This window comes from Oncorhynchus keta, chromosome 22 (genome assembly GCF_023373465.1).
Source record: "Oncorhynchus keta strain PuntledgeMale-10-30-2019 chromosome 22, Oket_V2, whole genome shotgun sequence".
Lineage (NCBI taxonomy): Eukaryota > Metazoa > Chordata > Actinopteri > Salmoniformes > Salmonidae > Oncorhynchus > Oncorhynchus keta.
Genome location: NC_068442.1, coordinates 14949429 through 14964673, shown reverse-complemented (window position 1 = coordinate 14964673; position 15245 = coordinate 14949429). Strand labels below are relative to the sequence as shown.

Sequence of the window (15245 nt, the reverse complement as noted above, 5' to 3'; positions counted from 1 at the left end):
TGAGAGTGTCGAGGGAACGAGAAAAGAGACGGATGATAGATGGTGGGAGGGAAGGTAGACAGACAAGAAGAGAAGTGAGAGGTTATTTTCTCATTCAAGGACCTCTGAGCTCAAAGAGGACAGCTTCTGGGGAATACAATAGACATGCTTCTGAGTGTTATAAAGAGGCTGTGGTTCTCTCGCACACCATTGTTGTGTCCCAGAGGAGAATGTGATGACTTTACCGTGGTAGAGTCAGGAAGGTCAGTGTGTTTAGATGGATTGCATTCCATTGTTTGCGTATGTGTCCCTGTTGTATGTGGACTGTTACATTCATCCAATGGGATTCTCAGTAGGTCCAGTGATCCACTCAGCATGCCTCCTTCACTTTGCAAGTGGTCCATTCAATACACAACAAGAAGCTCTAGCCTATCCCATCTGCTCATTTGGACACGTTGGTTCATTGGTCAATCGCAAGTCTACATTTTATGTGGTGAATTTATACTGCAATACCATCCAATTATTTTGGCCATTATATCATCAAAAGCCTGCAAAGTCAGGATGCCAAGTAGTTCGTTCTCTATGTGTAGGTGCATCCAAAGGTTAATAAGAAATCATCCACACCAAAACATGAATCATATCCCGTGTCAAAATGATGCACACGACTTCAGCAGAACGTGTGTGCCATATGAATCACGTAATAGGACCGTTGAAAATGCAAGGAAATGTGTTTTTCAAATTAAGCTGTCAAAATTGTGAGATGGGCACACTGACATGCCTCATACTCGGCTGTTATTTTTGGTAGTCTGTGTTGAGTTCAGTGACATTCTAATACAAAAGCTCTGCACATGCTATGTACAAAACCATATGAACACCTGCTCTTTCCATGACAGACGGACCAGGTGAATACAGGAATACAGGTAAAAGTGATGATCCCTTATCACTTGTTAAATCCACTTCAATCAGTGTAGATGAAGGGGAGGAGACAAGTTAAAGAAGTTTTTTAAGCCTTGAGACAATTGAGACATGGATTGTGTCTGTGTGCCATTCAGAGGGTGAATGGACAAGACAAAATATTTAAGTGCCTTTGAACAGGGTATGGTAGTAGGTGCCAGGCGTACTGGTATGTGTGTCAAGAACTGCAAAGCTGCTGGGTTTTTCCCGCTCAAAAGTTTCCCTTGTGTATCAAGAATGGTCCACCACCCAAAGGACATCCAGCCAACTTGACACAACTGTGGGAAGCATTGGAGTCAAAATGAGCCAGCATCCCTGTGGAACGCTTTCGCCACCGTGTAGAGTCCAGGCTGTTCTGAGGGGAAAAGGGGGGTGCAACTCAATATTAGGAAGGTGTTCCTAACATTTTGTACAATCAGTGTATAAATCAACTTCAAATGTGTTCCTAATGTTTTGTACACTCAGTGTACTTATTGACTATATTACCTTAATGATGTCCTTAGATTGATTGGACTCATTCGGCATCTACAGGTGTCCTCCGTTGCTTCTGGTCAGCAACTGTGGGTCGATGAACACACAATTAAACAAGGAAACCAAGTAGCCTACTTTTCATCACAATCTAGCCTGGAAACGTGTCAAATAGAATGTGCGAGCGCCGCACACTGCTGTCAGGCGTCCTCATATCGTCTGGTCTAGGAGGGAATTCTCCAGAGGCGCAGTGATGCAGGAGCATGACAGGAGCGCTTTGCACTTTGAAATAGAGTGACATTATCAGTAAGTTCTGGCCTTGAAATAGCATTGCATTTCTCTCTCTCTCTCGCTTGCTCGCTCAGTCTATCCTTTCTCATTTGATCTGCCACTCTCCTTCTCTCTCCCTACTGCTCATACCTTTCTCTCTCCCTACTGCTCATACCTTTCTCTCTCCCTACTGCTCATACCTTTCTCTCTCCCTACTGCTCATACCTTTCTCTCTCCCTACTGCTCATACCTTTCTCTCTCCCTCTCCTTCTCTCTCCCTACTGCTCATACCTTTCTCTCTCCCTACTGCTCATACCTTTCTCTCTCCCTACTGCTCATACCTTTCTCTCTCCCTACTGCTCATACCTTTCTCTCTCCCTACTGCTCATACCTTTCTCTCCCTCTCCTTCTCTCTCCCTACTGCTCATACCTTTCTCTCTCCCTACTGCTCATACCTTTCTCTCTCCCTCTCCTTCTCTCTCCCTACTGCTCATACCTTTCTCTCTCCCTCTCCTTCTCTCTCCCTACTGCTCATACCTTTCTCTCTCCCTCTCCTTCTCTCTCCCTACTGCTCATACCTTTCTCTCTCCCTCTCCTTCTCTCTCCCTACTGCTCATACCTTTCTCTCTCCCTCTCCTTCTCTCTCCCTACTGCTCATACCTTTCTCTCTCCCTCTCCTTCTCTCTCCCTACTGCTCATACCTTTCTCTCTCCCTCTCTTTCTCTCTCCCTACTGCTCATACCTTTCTCTCTCCCTACTGCTCATACCTTTCTCTCTCCCTCTCCTTCTCTCTCCCTACTGCTCATACCTTTCTATCTCCCTCTCCTTCTCTCTCCCTACTGCTCATACCTTTCTCTCTCCCTCTCTTTCTCTCCTTCTCTCTCCCTACTGCTCATACCTTTCTCTCTCCCTCTCTTTCTCTCCTTCTCTCTCCCTACTGCTCATACCTTTCTCTCTCCCTCTCCTTCTCTCTCCCTACTGCTCATACCTTTCTCTCTCCCTCTCCTTCTCTCTCCCTACTGCTCATACCTTTCTCTCTCCCTCTCCTTCTCTCTCCCTACTGCTCATACCTTTCTCTCTCCCTCTCCTTCTCTCTCCCTACTGCTCATACCTTTCTCTCTCCCTCTCCTTCTCTCTCCCTACTGCTCATACCTTTCTCTCTCCCTCTCTTTCTCTCTCCCTACTGCTCATACCTTTCTCTCTCCCTCTCCTTCTCTCTCCCTACTGCTCATACCTTTCTCTCTCCCTCTCCTTCTCTCTCCCTACTGCTCATACCTTTCTCTCTCCCTCTCCTTCTCTCTCCCTACTGCTCATACCTTTCTCTCTCCCTCTCCTTCTCTCTCCCTACTGCTCATACCTTTCTCTCTCCCTCTCCTTCTCTCTCCCTACTGCTCATACCTTTCTCTCTCCCTCTCCTTCTCTCTCCCTACTGCTCATACCTTTCTCTCTCCCTCTCCTTCTCTCTCCCTACTGCTCATACCTTTCTCTCTCCCTCTCTTTCTCTCTCCCTACTGCTCATACCTTTCTCTCTCCCTCTCTTTCTCTCATTCTCTCTTTTTCCCTTTCTCATTTGATCTGCCACTCTCCCTATATTTCTCTCTCTCCCTATATTTCTCTCTCTCCCTATATTTCTCTCTCTCTCTCGATCTGTCAAATTTCTACCCTCTGTTCCTCTACCTCTCCCCCATTCTCTCTAATATATATATCTCATCACTAATTCTCCCTTTCCTCCTCTCTCTCTCGTTCCCTCTCTTCTACTTTACTCTTGCTCACTTCCCATTTTCTCCCTTTACTCTTTCTCCGTTTTTCTCTTCCTCTCTCCCCCTGCCCATGTCTACCTGTTGCCCTCACTCCCTTTTATCTCTCTCCATCTTCTCTTCTCTGACTCTATTCCCTTCACTCCCTCTTCCGTTTTGTCTCTCCCACCCTCTTCCACCACCTCCTCCCTCCTTGACACACTCGACCCTCTCCAATTTGCCTACCGCCCTGACAGATTCACGGGCAAGGCAATCGCCATTGCACTGCACACTGCCCTTACCCACTTGGACAAAAGGAATGCATATGTGAGGATGCTGTTCATCGACTACAGCTCGGCCTTCAATACTATAGTGCCATATAAGCTCATTACAAAGCTCACAGCCCTGGGTCTGAACTCCTCCCTATGCAACTGGGTACTGGACCTCCTGACGGCCTCGATTCCATAAGGGTGCGTCCTCAGTCCCCTCCTGTCCTCGCTGTATACCCACGACTGGGTGGCCTCAGCCAGTTCCAACTCCATCATCAAGTTTGCTGACGACACAACAGTAGTAGGCCTGATTACTAACAACGACGAGACAGCCTACAGGGAAGAGGTAGGCACTCTGACTGTGTGGTGCCAGGAAACCAACCTCTCTCACAGCGTTAGCGACTCTGGACTTCAGGAGGAACCAGGCTGGACACACCCCCATCCTCATCAACGGGGCCGCTGTGGACACGGTCAATAACTAAAAATTCCTCGGCATAGAGAAGCTGAAATGGTCTAACCACACGGACACCGTGGTGAAGAAGACGCGACAGCGACTCTTCAACCTCAGGATGCTGAAGAAATCCGTCCTGTCCCCGAGGACCCTCGGTGTTCTACAGTAGCACCATCGAGAGCATACTGTCGGGCTGCATCATAGCCTGGTACCGTAACTCCACCGCCGTGGACCGCAAGGCGCTTCAGAGGGTAATACGTGCACCCAAAACACCATTGGTTGAACACTGCCTGGCCTAGAGGACACCTACAACACCAGGTGTCACAGGAAGGCCAAGAAGATCATCAGGGTCCCCAGCCACCCGAGCCATGCCCTGTTCTCCCCGCTTCAAATCACTCAGACGGAGGAAGTACAGGAGCATCATGGCAAAAACTGGAAGACTGAAAAATAGTTTTTACCCTCAGACTATCAGGCTGCTGAATAGCCACCACTAGTCAGTTTCCTGCTCCCCCCGCTACTCACCCTATGGTCCTTCCGCCCCACTACCCCCCCTATGGTCATTCCCCCCCGCCACTCCCCCTATGGTCATTCCCTCCGCTACCCCCCTATGGTAATTCCCCCCTGATACTCACCCTATGGTCATTCCCCCCAGCTGCTCACCCTATGGTCATTCCCCCCCGCTGCTCCCCCTATGGTCATTCCCCCCCGCTGCTCCCCCAATGGTCACTCCCCCCCGCTGCTCCCCCTATGGTCATTCCCCCCGCTGCTCCCCAATGGTCACTCCCCCCACTGCTCCCCCAATGGTCACTCCCCCGCTGCTCCCCTATGGTCATTCCCCCAGCTGCTCACCCTATGGTCATTCCCCCGCTGCTCCCCCTATGGTCATTCCCCCGCTGCTCCCCAATGGTCACTCCCCCTGCTGCTCCCCTATTGTCATTCCCCCGCTGCTCACCCTATGGTCATTCCCCCGCTGCTCCCCCAATGGTCACTCCCCCGCTGCTCCCCTATGGTCATTCCCCCGCTGCTCCCCAATGGTCACTCCCCCGCTGCTCCCCCTATGGTCATTCCCCCAGCTGCTCACCCTATGGTCATTCCCCCGCTGCTCCCCTATGGTCATTCCCCCCCGCTGCTCCCCCTATTGTCATTCCCCCCCGCTGCTCCCCCAATGGTCACTCCCCCCCGCTGCTCCCCCTATGGTCATTCCCCCGCTGCTCCCCCTATGGTCATTTTCCCCCCACCCCACCCCAAAATACTTCCTCCCCTCCCTCCCCTCTCTATCTTCCCTCCTCTCCTACCCTCCCTCCCCTCTTTTCTTCCCTCCTCTCCTCCCCTCCCTCCCCTCTCTATCTTTCCCTCCTCTCCTCCCTCCCCTCTCTATCTTTCCCTACTCTCCTACCCTCCCTCCCCTCTTTTCTTCCCTCCTCTCCTCCCCTCCCTCCCCTCTCTATCTTTCCCTCCTCTCCTCCCCTCCCCTCTCTATCTTTCCCTACTCTCCTACCCTCCCTCCCCTCTTTTCTTCCCTCCTCTCCTACCCTCCCTCCCCTCTCTATCTTTCCCTCCTCTCCTCCCATCTCTATCTTTCCATTCTCTCATCCCCTCCCTCCCCTCTCTATCTTCCCTCCTCTCCTACCCTCCCTCCCCTCTTTTCTTCCCTCCTCTCCTCCCCTCCCTCCCCTCTCTATCTTTCCCTCCTCTCCTCCCTCCCCTCTCTATCTTTCCCTACTCTCCTACCCTCCCTCCCCTCTTTTCTTCCCTCCTCTCCTCCCCTCCCTCCCCTCTCTATCTTTCCCTCCTCTCCTCCCTCCCCTCTCTATCTTTCCCTACTCTCCTACCCTCCCTCCCCTCTTTTCTTCCCTCCTCTCCTCCCCTCCCTCCCCTCTCTATCTTTCCCTCCTCTCCTCCCTCCCCTCTCTATCTTTCCCTCCTCTCCTACCCTCCCTCCCCTCTTTTCTTCCCTCCTCTCCTCCCTCCCCTCTCTATCTTTCCCTCCTCTCCTCCCCTCCCTCCCCTCTCTATCTTTCCCTACTCTCCTACCCTCCCTCCCCTCTTTTCTTCCCTCCTCTCCTCCCCTCCCTCCCCTCTCTATCTTTCCCTCCTCTCCTCCCCTCCCCTCTCTATCTTTCCCTCCTCTCCTACCCTCCCTCCCCTCTCTATCTTTCCCTCCTCTCCTACCCTCCCTCCCCTCTCTATCTTTCCCTCCTCTCCTACCCTCCCTCCCCTCTCTATCTTTCCCTCCTCTCCTACCCTCCCTCCCCTCTCTATCTTTCCCTCCTCTCCTACCCTCCCTCCCCTCTCTATCTTTCCCTCCTCTCCTACCCCCTCCCCTCTTTTCTTCCCTCCTCTCCTACCCCCTCCCCTCTTTTCTTCCCTCCTCTCCTACCCCCCCTCCCCTCTTTTCTGCCCTCCTCTCCTACCCCTCCCCCCTCCCCTCTCTTTTCTTCCCTCCTCTCGACCTCTTCACTCCTGTCTTTCTGGCGGTATGGTATGTTTGGCTGCTGGCTGCTGTCTGGCTGCCGCTGAGGGAGGTTGGGAGATTGGGGCTAGATAAAGACGGGCTGCTGGTCAGCGGTAATGACATAAAGGCTGAGGGGCGAAGAGGTCGCCTCTATCGGGATTTTATGGCTCCAGCCTTAACAGATAAAGAAGGAGGGAGGGAGGGAGGGAGGGAGGGAGCGTGAAGGACAGAATGAACCAAACAATCCATCTGCATCATTCTCTGCATCGGAGAGAACCCTTCCTACATCACAAGCATAGAGGTTTATGATGTTTTTCTACCAGGATGTTGTCTCTGAAATTACCACAGTGTTTTAAAAACACACAGAGAATAACGTATGAATAATGCAATACAAACAAGTTCCCCCGGCATGAACAAAGGAGACAAAGGAGTCTTTGAAAACTAACTCAGCCCGACAACCATCAAAACCACTATCTGCACCTTTAGAATTTTCATACAGGGGGAATAGATGAGTAACTACACAGGAAAAGCTACCTTGGGACTCACACCTGAAAACAGGAGTTAAAGTAAGTAGGTCATTTACAGCAGTATAACATAAAAATGAACAAGGAGATACAGCCTATGAATAAACAGATGAAGGTAGGAACAAAAAGAAATAGAGCAACATCAAGTCAGCATAGTTTCTTGGAACACAGAACAATAAAAACATATTAGGGCCCAGCCAGATATCCATTAGATCTTCTATTTAACAGAATCTCAGTGGGGAGCCTGGTGTCCTGCAGCGCCTATGGGGCCTTTATCTACAAGAACATTTGTCATTTTCCCAGTTACTTACAGCACAGGAACAGACAGTGCACAATAGCTAATAGTGGTTATTTGATGTTCCAGATTTAGCAGGAGAAATAAACGGGGTTGCGATGCAGGGGCTATGTACATAAAGCAATCGCCTCGTGCTTCGCCTGGCCTCTGTGTTTGTGTGTGTGTGTGCTTGTATGTGCCTGACTGAAACAGTTGGCGCTGAACAGCTTGTTTCCACAGAAGTGCTGTCCTAATATGTATGGTAATCTGACATTTTCTATAAAGGTTCGAAGATAAATCGTTTGTTAACCGTTTAGTTGTCCAAAATAACAATGTTTGGATGACTCTTTGAATATTTATTTGAAGTTTCGCCTACTGATATTTATTGCTATTCCAACAGTTTTCAGGCAGTGTGGAACCTCTATGGAAGATTCCACATTTAAAACATCACCACTACAGACTTGGGTTCAAATACAATTGTACTTGAGTATCTGGTATATAAAATACTGGTTGAATCAACATTGTTTCAACGTTATTTGTCAACGTATTGTGATGTGGAATCTATGTTGAAAATACATTGGATTTTCAAAAGGTCATCATTGACAAACTGTTGTTTTGGTGGTGAAACTTCAACTACAGAATTATGTCATCACAGTAACCAATTGTCAACATAGACCAACCTTGTATAAAATATGTTGAATTTGTACCTTTGAAACAATATCAGATCTTCAACGTTATATCCTCTATCAGAAAAAAACAATAGGCTGGGCAGCACCTACTACTGGAGAGTTGATTTATCTACAGCAGTGGTCACCAACCTTTTCTGAGTCAAAATCCCTTTCGCAATCAAAAAGCCAAGATCTACTGCCCAGAATTATTTTTTTATATTAACCTCACACAAACAGTTTTGTAGGAAAGAGGTTTGGGCAGTAGGCCTAATCATCATCACAGCATATTGGCTATAAAAACAGCAGCTCTTTGCTGTATTCGTTGACAGTCTCTCTGTGGCCATGGTTTTAAAAGTTTTTAAATCTTACATTGGCTAGTAGCCTATTAAACATGGCTATGGCCACGGTCATGGAAGCTCTGTAGCCACGGTGATTTGAGCTATCCAATTGGGCAGCGCAGTAGATGCACTCAATTTAGTCACAAATTTGCCGGTCCGCCGAGTAGGCAGAGTTTGTCTCATGGGAATACTTTGCTTACCCGGTGCGCAGGACTTTTGAATCAAGTGCACCTACTGGCAACAGCGCAACACGATTTTAAAAAATGAGCGCAAGCCTTTATCGTTCCTTGGTTTTTCTACAGAAATATTTGGTGATCGACTAGGAATGCCTTGAAAATCGCGATCGACCGGTTGGCGACCACTGATCTACAGCTATCCATGTTGTCTCCCATCCAGGGTTTTAACCAAGCCCAGCTATGATATTTGTCACAGACTACTACCAATGTGCTATTGTGAGAATAATTATTGAGAGATAATAACTAAATAGAGTCACTGCTCTTATCAAATTCATTCCAAAGGGTAGGTTTAATAGAGCAAATGAAATGTAACCATACTCTATTAGTTATATACTGTATCATCAATTATATTATTTAGGTCTGTATAGCATTTGCAAAGTCATCAACAGCTGTTGTTTCAATTCAACCCATTGTTCAACAATAAATGCATGTACTGTATCTGACATTGTAATGCCATTTTAACTTAGTTGTGCTTTCATATGGTTGAAAGCACAATGATAAGACATTTAGATGACATCTAAACCAAAAATCTGACATTTTTTCCATTGGACTTCTATTGTGAAGGCATGGTGATAACACATTGGGAATTCAACGAACTTCTATTGTGAAGGCATGGTGATAACACATTGGGAATTCAACGAACTTCTATTGTGAAGGCATGGTGATAACACATTGGGAATTCAACAAACTTCTATTGTGAAGGCATGGTGATAACACATTGGGAATTCAACAAACTTCTATTGTGAAGGCATGGTGATAACACATTGGGAATTCAACGAACTTCCGACTGTCTTTTTGAGTGGGTGAATAAAGGTTGAAATCTCATTGATCAACGTCTCAACCAAATATTACCAACATTTCCATGTTGAAATGACGGTGGTGTGCCCGTTAGGATTAGAGTGTATATGAATCGGTGTACTTGAGTTCTTTAAATTCTTTATTTACACTTTATAAATTGACACAGGACTGTCTTATGTCGATAGAATGACAACTTTTATTTTATTTATTTCACCTTTATTTTACCAGGTAGGACAGTTGAGAACAAGTTCTCATTTACAATTGCGACCTGGCCAAGATAAAGCAAAGCAGTTCGACACATACAAAAACACAGAGTTACACATGGAGTAACTGGGATGCACTCTGTCCTTTTCATGGCTAGCGCTAATGGTCAGTTTGCCCACATCTCTCACTGCATCATCCACCCCCTCACCATCCGCCCCATTTCCCTTGATCCCACCCACCCCTCTCCACACCCCTTTCTCCACCTCCCTCCACACCCCTCCACCGGCGTAACACACCCACATCCAACTCGCCACCATCCGCCCCACTTCCCTTCCCCACACCCCTCCCCTCCTCCACACACCCCTCTACCACCGTCATGCATTCTCTCAGCCTCTGTTCACGTTTTTTCCCCCCCGTGGCCGTCACAGAGAATCTTAAAGGATCGGAAATGTGATGTGGCATGATAGGATTTTCAGGGTGATTCTCTCTCAGAGCCTCTCAAAAAGAGCGTAATCCATGCTGTGACTAACTGAGTGGTTTACCAACACACTGTGAATGGCTGGCTGGCTGTCTAGCTGACGATGAGTTTTGTCTGTGACCTGCTCTATTGTCTGACTGTCTGGGAGATTTCTCATGCGTACATTCAATGCGTTCAGTTATGATAGGAATGGGAGCAAACGTTGGCCAACAGAAACTGTACTACCTGAACTTGTTCGGTAATACAGATGTTAGTGCTGAACGATTGGTGCTTTTTGAGGTCGGTTTCGGTTCAATTATTTAAAAGAATTTATTTCGGTTTTGATCTTCTTTTTTTTTACACATTAAATGCATTATGAAATAATGACATAAAAATGATTTTTTTTTTTAGCTTTTTAATGGAAATTACAAAGGCAAAAGCAGTGAACATTCAATTGTCTCTGTTAGTTCCACATTGGGAATATATCAACAGGAAATAGGAAATTACTATGAAATAATAAAATATTACTTCGTTTTTATTTGATGACTTAATTATTTTAATACTTTAAAGTCATCATCAAAAAAATGAAAAGTCTTCATTTCATCTCTGCTCAGACAGTAAAAGCCTTCCAGCCAGACAACGTTATCTCTGTGCTCCCCATACTGTACTGTCTTTAGTCATCCTATTGAGCTAAGCTAGCCTGCCTGTATGGAAGTATGCTGCAGAGCTGTCTGACGAGATCTTCAAAGTAGATAAGGCATACTTCCACAAACTTTTGTCGTTGTGTTGTTTACACTCGTGCAGTCCATGCGGTCTGTGTGTATCTAACCTAAAGTAGCAGGCGTAAAAGTGCATCTCTCCATCTCTGTCTGAGACGGAAATGTAAAACTTGTAGTGTATTTCAGGTTTTAAAAAAATGCTTCTGAAGATTATCATTTCCGTTTCGAAATGTCAGACTTGATTTTCCCTTACGAAGAAATTATATCAACCCATACAAAAATGTCCATTGAATATAATCTACATAATCATTCACATTTCCTGTTGCTGCAGGATTATTTTTCCTGCTGTTGCAAATTGGTTCAAATTAAGAACCTACATCTGCAGCTCTCATTTAAATTAATTTTATCATTAGACAACGGGTGATTTTTGAGTAAATTAAGATAACCCTGCGTCATGTTCAGGAGGCACAGAATGGAAGGAAAACAGTCCAAAATGGATGAAACGAGGATGTTCCATCTGAATCATGTCCATGATGTCGTTCTTGTTATCTGTTGCAAAATGTTTTACTACATTTTTCACTACAGAATGCCTTAATGAACATGACCCAAGTCTATAGTGGTCTTTCATTGGTTTAATAGAAGGCAGCAAGAGTGCGAGTGTCGGACGAAGTGCCATGTGCAACAGGATGACTCACCACAGCCGTGACACCTATCTGACCACCAGTATCACTCAACCCCGCACGGCTGCGACCCGCTACGACACACACTCTGTGAGACAACACCTTTAAAAACCACTCTCCTCCACTGCTGCACTCAAAGTACTAACCATAGCTTTATATTGAGAAATAAGGCATAGGTACTAACCATAGCCTTATATTGAGAAATAAGGCGTAGGTACTAACCATAGCCTTATATTGAGAAATAAGGCGTAGGTACTAACCATAGCCTTATATTGAGAAATAAGGCGTAGGTACTAACCATAGCCTTATATTGAGAAATAAGGAGTAGGTACTAACCATCCACATGATAATTCACATTTCCTGTTGCTGCAGGATTATTTTCCTGCTGTAGCAAACTTAACCAAATTAAGTTCCTACATCTGTAGAGCAAATGAGCAATCTGTTAATTGAAAACTTTCTGTTAATGACAGTCCCCTTAAATCTAAGGTGAATAACCCCACACACAAGTGCAAACACACACAGACACACACGCAGTTTCACAAACGCACACAAACACACACACCAGTGCTTTGCTGTGACAGAAAAGGATTACATTAACGATCAAGTTAAGACAGATGAAGCAGATTCTAGGTTCCAGACTCCCACTCCTGTCGATCTGTACTAGCATCTGAGAACTTAAACCCAACATACAAAAGGCATTCATGTCAATGAATGAACCCAAAATAGAACACCGGTAGGTAAGTGACTCGGTATACTCACCTGCTTGATTCCATTCATTCAGTCTATCCCGTTCTCTCCCCTTTCTCCTTCTCTCTCTGTCTGTGTTTCAGACTGGGGCAGGAGTGTTCAGCTCGGTGTCGGGGACTGTGGGCTCAGCTGCAGACTGACATCATCTTTACTGGTGAGGAGGTTTTCTCCCTCCTGTTATCTGCACCCTCCTCTCTCTCTCTCTCTCTCTCTCTCTCTCTCTCTCTCTCTCTCTCTCTCTCTCTCTCTCTCTCTCTCTCTCTCTCACACAAACTCACTCACTCACTCACTCTGTACTACCCATCCTCCTTCCCTTGTCTTTCACATTCTATTTCTCTCTCTTTCAAGCTCTTTTCTCAGAGTGTCATCGGTTTTAGCGTAGGCCAAGTCTGTGAGACACAACGGTGCTAAAACTAAGACTCAATCTTCAGAGGCAGGTGGTAGACTAAGCTTTACACTGCCTGCCAGACTTTCAGTATTTTAAATTAGTCCTCAGAATGGCTGAGGTTGGCTGTGCTCATGAGTGGCGCATTGGTCCAAGGCACTGCACCTCAGTGCAAGAGGCATCACTACAGACACCCTGGTTCAAATCCAGACTGTATCTCAGCCGTGATTGGGAGTCCCATAGGGTGGCACACAATTGGCCCAGTGTCATCCGGGTTTGGCCAGTGTAGATAGAAATTTGTAAATATAAATTTGTTCTTAACTGACTTGCCTAGTTAAATAAAGGTTGAAAAAGATTTAACAATTTAAATAGCTTTCCTAGGATATATTATCTCCTAACCTCCATCTGCACTGATCTGAACATTATTAGATGAAAACAATATGGTAGGTTGGTAAATTGACTAGGGAACCTGCTTTCAAATCAGTGTGGATGAAGGACAAGGGAAGAGGAAGCCTCATAGACTATTGAGATTCAACCCTGAGAGGAAGCCTGTGTAGACATTTGAGATTCAGCCATGGTCCCTGCTGTGGGGGAGCGCTCGTGGTGCTGCTGTCCATGGTGCTGATTACAGCTGAAGGCGACATCAGGAAGGACAGCGGTGACCCTGCACAGGCCTGCACCATATAGCCTTGAGAGAATGGGCAGATAAACCTGTTCTCTATGGTGCAGAGCCTTAAGGAACACGCAGACACACACACACACACACATAGATCCTCCCCTATCTCCCATGGGCATTTCTCTATGTCTCAACTAATTTAGGCTTACATTCTTCATGGTAAGGTAACAGTGTCAGGTGGGATTGAAATGGATTATCCCTATTAAAAGAATATGTGGTGCCTATTACACTAAAACCCACACATACACAGCTTCCTACAGAACCACACACACAGGATCTCTTTCAAACTAACACTCCCGAGGGGCGCAGCGGTCTAAGGCACTGCATCTCAGTACTAGAAGTGTCATGACAGACCCAAGTTCGATCCTGGGCTGTATCACAACCGGCTGTGATCGGGAGTCCCATAGGGCGCCGCACAATTGTCTGGGTTAGGGGAGGGTTTGGCTGGGGTAGGCCGTCATTGTAAATTAGAATTTGTTCTTAACTGACTTGCCTAGTCAAAATAAAGGTTAAATATAAAATTAATGAATAAAAGACACACAAACACCGACCCATAAAAAAGGCAGTGAGTGGTCTGACAGGTCTGGTTTAAGGTGGTGACAGAGAGAGAGACTGAGATGACATTCTGAATATTACCACTGCTCTGCCAGTCACACTGTGGACAGCTTTTTGTTGTCTTAAGAGGTAGCTTTTAAAATCTCTACTAGTTTCCATAGTGACACTTCTCCTTTGTGTGAGCGTGTGTGGCGGCGAGGGGGTTTGTACATCTGTGTGTGTGTGTGTGTGTGTGTGTGTGTGTGTGTGTGTGTGTGTGTGTGTGTGTGTGTGTGTGTGTGTGTGTGTGTGTGTGTGTGTGTGTGTGTGTGTGTGTGTGTGTGTGTGTGTGTGTGTGAGTGAGTGAAAGGAAGAGAAAGAGAGAGAAATAATCTGGTGGACCGATATCCGTTTGCTTTAAAAATCATGCATATATGCGTCAAAACCTAGTTCTTGGAACGATTTCAATGCCACATATTTCCCATGTTTTCCCTTGCTATGCCAAGGAGTCACTCTGTTTTGACCAATACGTTGTTTTTCTTCTTTTTTTTCATTTTCACCGTAACTCATTATTGGAGATACATAGGAAATGGAAAAAGCCAGATGGTGTTTATTTTGTAGGTCATTTCTATGTAAGAGGACGCATGAGCGCCACCATGTGAAGTTCATATAACCATGTCAAATGAAAGCAGAATGGAATGGTTCTTTTGGTGGTCAAACAGAATGGAAAAGGGGTCTAAGAAGAAAAGAAAATCACAAAAAGTGTTAGAAATACATCAAAACATAATACTGTTGAAGTAAAGACCCCTGCTAACTGATGTCAACATTTACAGTACCTTCAGAAAGTATTCATACCACTTGACTTATTCCACATTTTGTTGGGTTACAGCCTGAATTCAAAATGGATTCATTTGTTTTTTCCCTCACCCATCTGTACACAATAACCCATAATGACAAAGTGAAAACATGTTTTTAGAAATGTTAGCAAATTTATTGAAAATTAAATTTGGAAATATCTAATTTACCTAAGTATACACTATCTAGAACCTAAAAGGGTTTTTCAGCTGTCCCCATAGGAGAAGACCTTGAAGAACCCTTTTTGGTTTCCAGGTAGAACCTTTTTGGGTTCCATATAGAACCCTTTCCGCATAGGGTTTTACATGGAATTCAAAAGGGTTCAACCTGGAACCAAAAAAGATTCTCCATGGAACCTAAAAGGGTTCCCCTATGATGACAACCAAAGAACCCTTTTTGGAACCCTTTTTTTATAAGAGTGCACCACTTAGTCAAAACATGTTAGAATCAACTTTGGCAGCGATTATGCCACTCAGGAGTGGCGATTAGGTCGCTCAGGAACATTCAATATCGTCTAGGTAAGCAACTCTAGGGTATATCTGGCCTTGAGTTTTAGGTTAGTGTCCTG

The 15245-nt window shown here is 45.8% G+C and overlaps 1 long non-coding RNA gene across 1 annotated transcript; it reads right to left on the bottom strand.

The window, feature by feature from the left end:
• Window positions 1-2238: 2238 nt before the first annotated feature.
• LOC127910826 (uncharacterized) lies at window positions 2239-2996 on the bottom strand. The gene is made up of 3 exons (XR_008076279.1): window positions 2865-2996; window positions 2619-2823; window positions 2239-2372 (listed from the first exon to the last, which is right to left on the bottom strand). It is a non-coding gene; the product is annotated as an uncharacterized LOC127910826 (long non-coding RNA).
• Between the last annotated feature and the right edge of the window lie 12249 nt (window positions 2997-15245).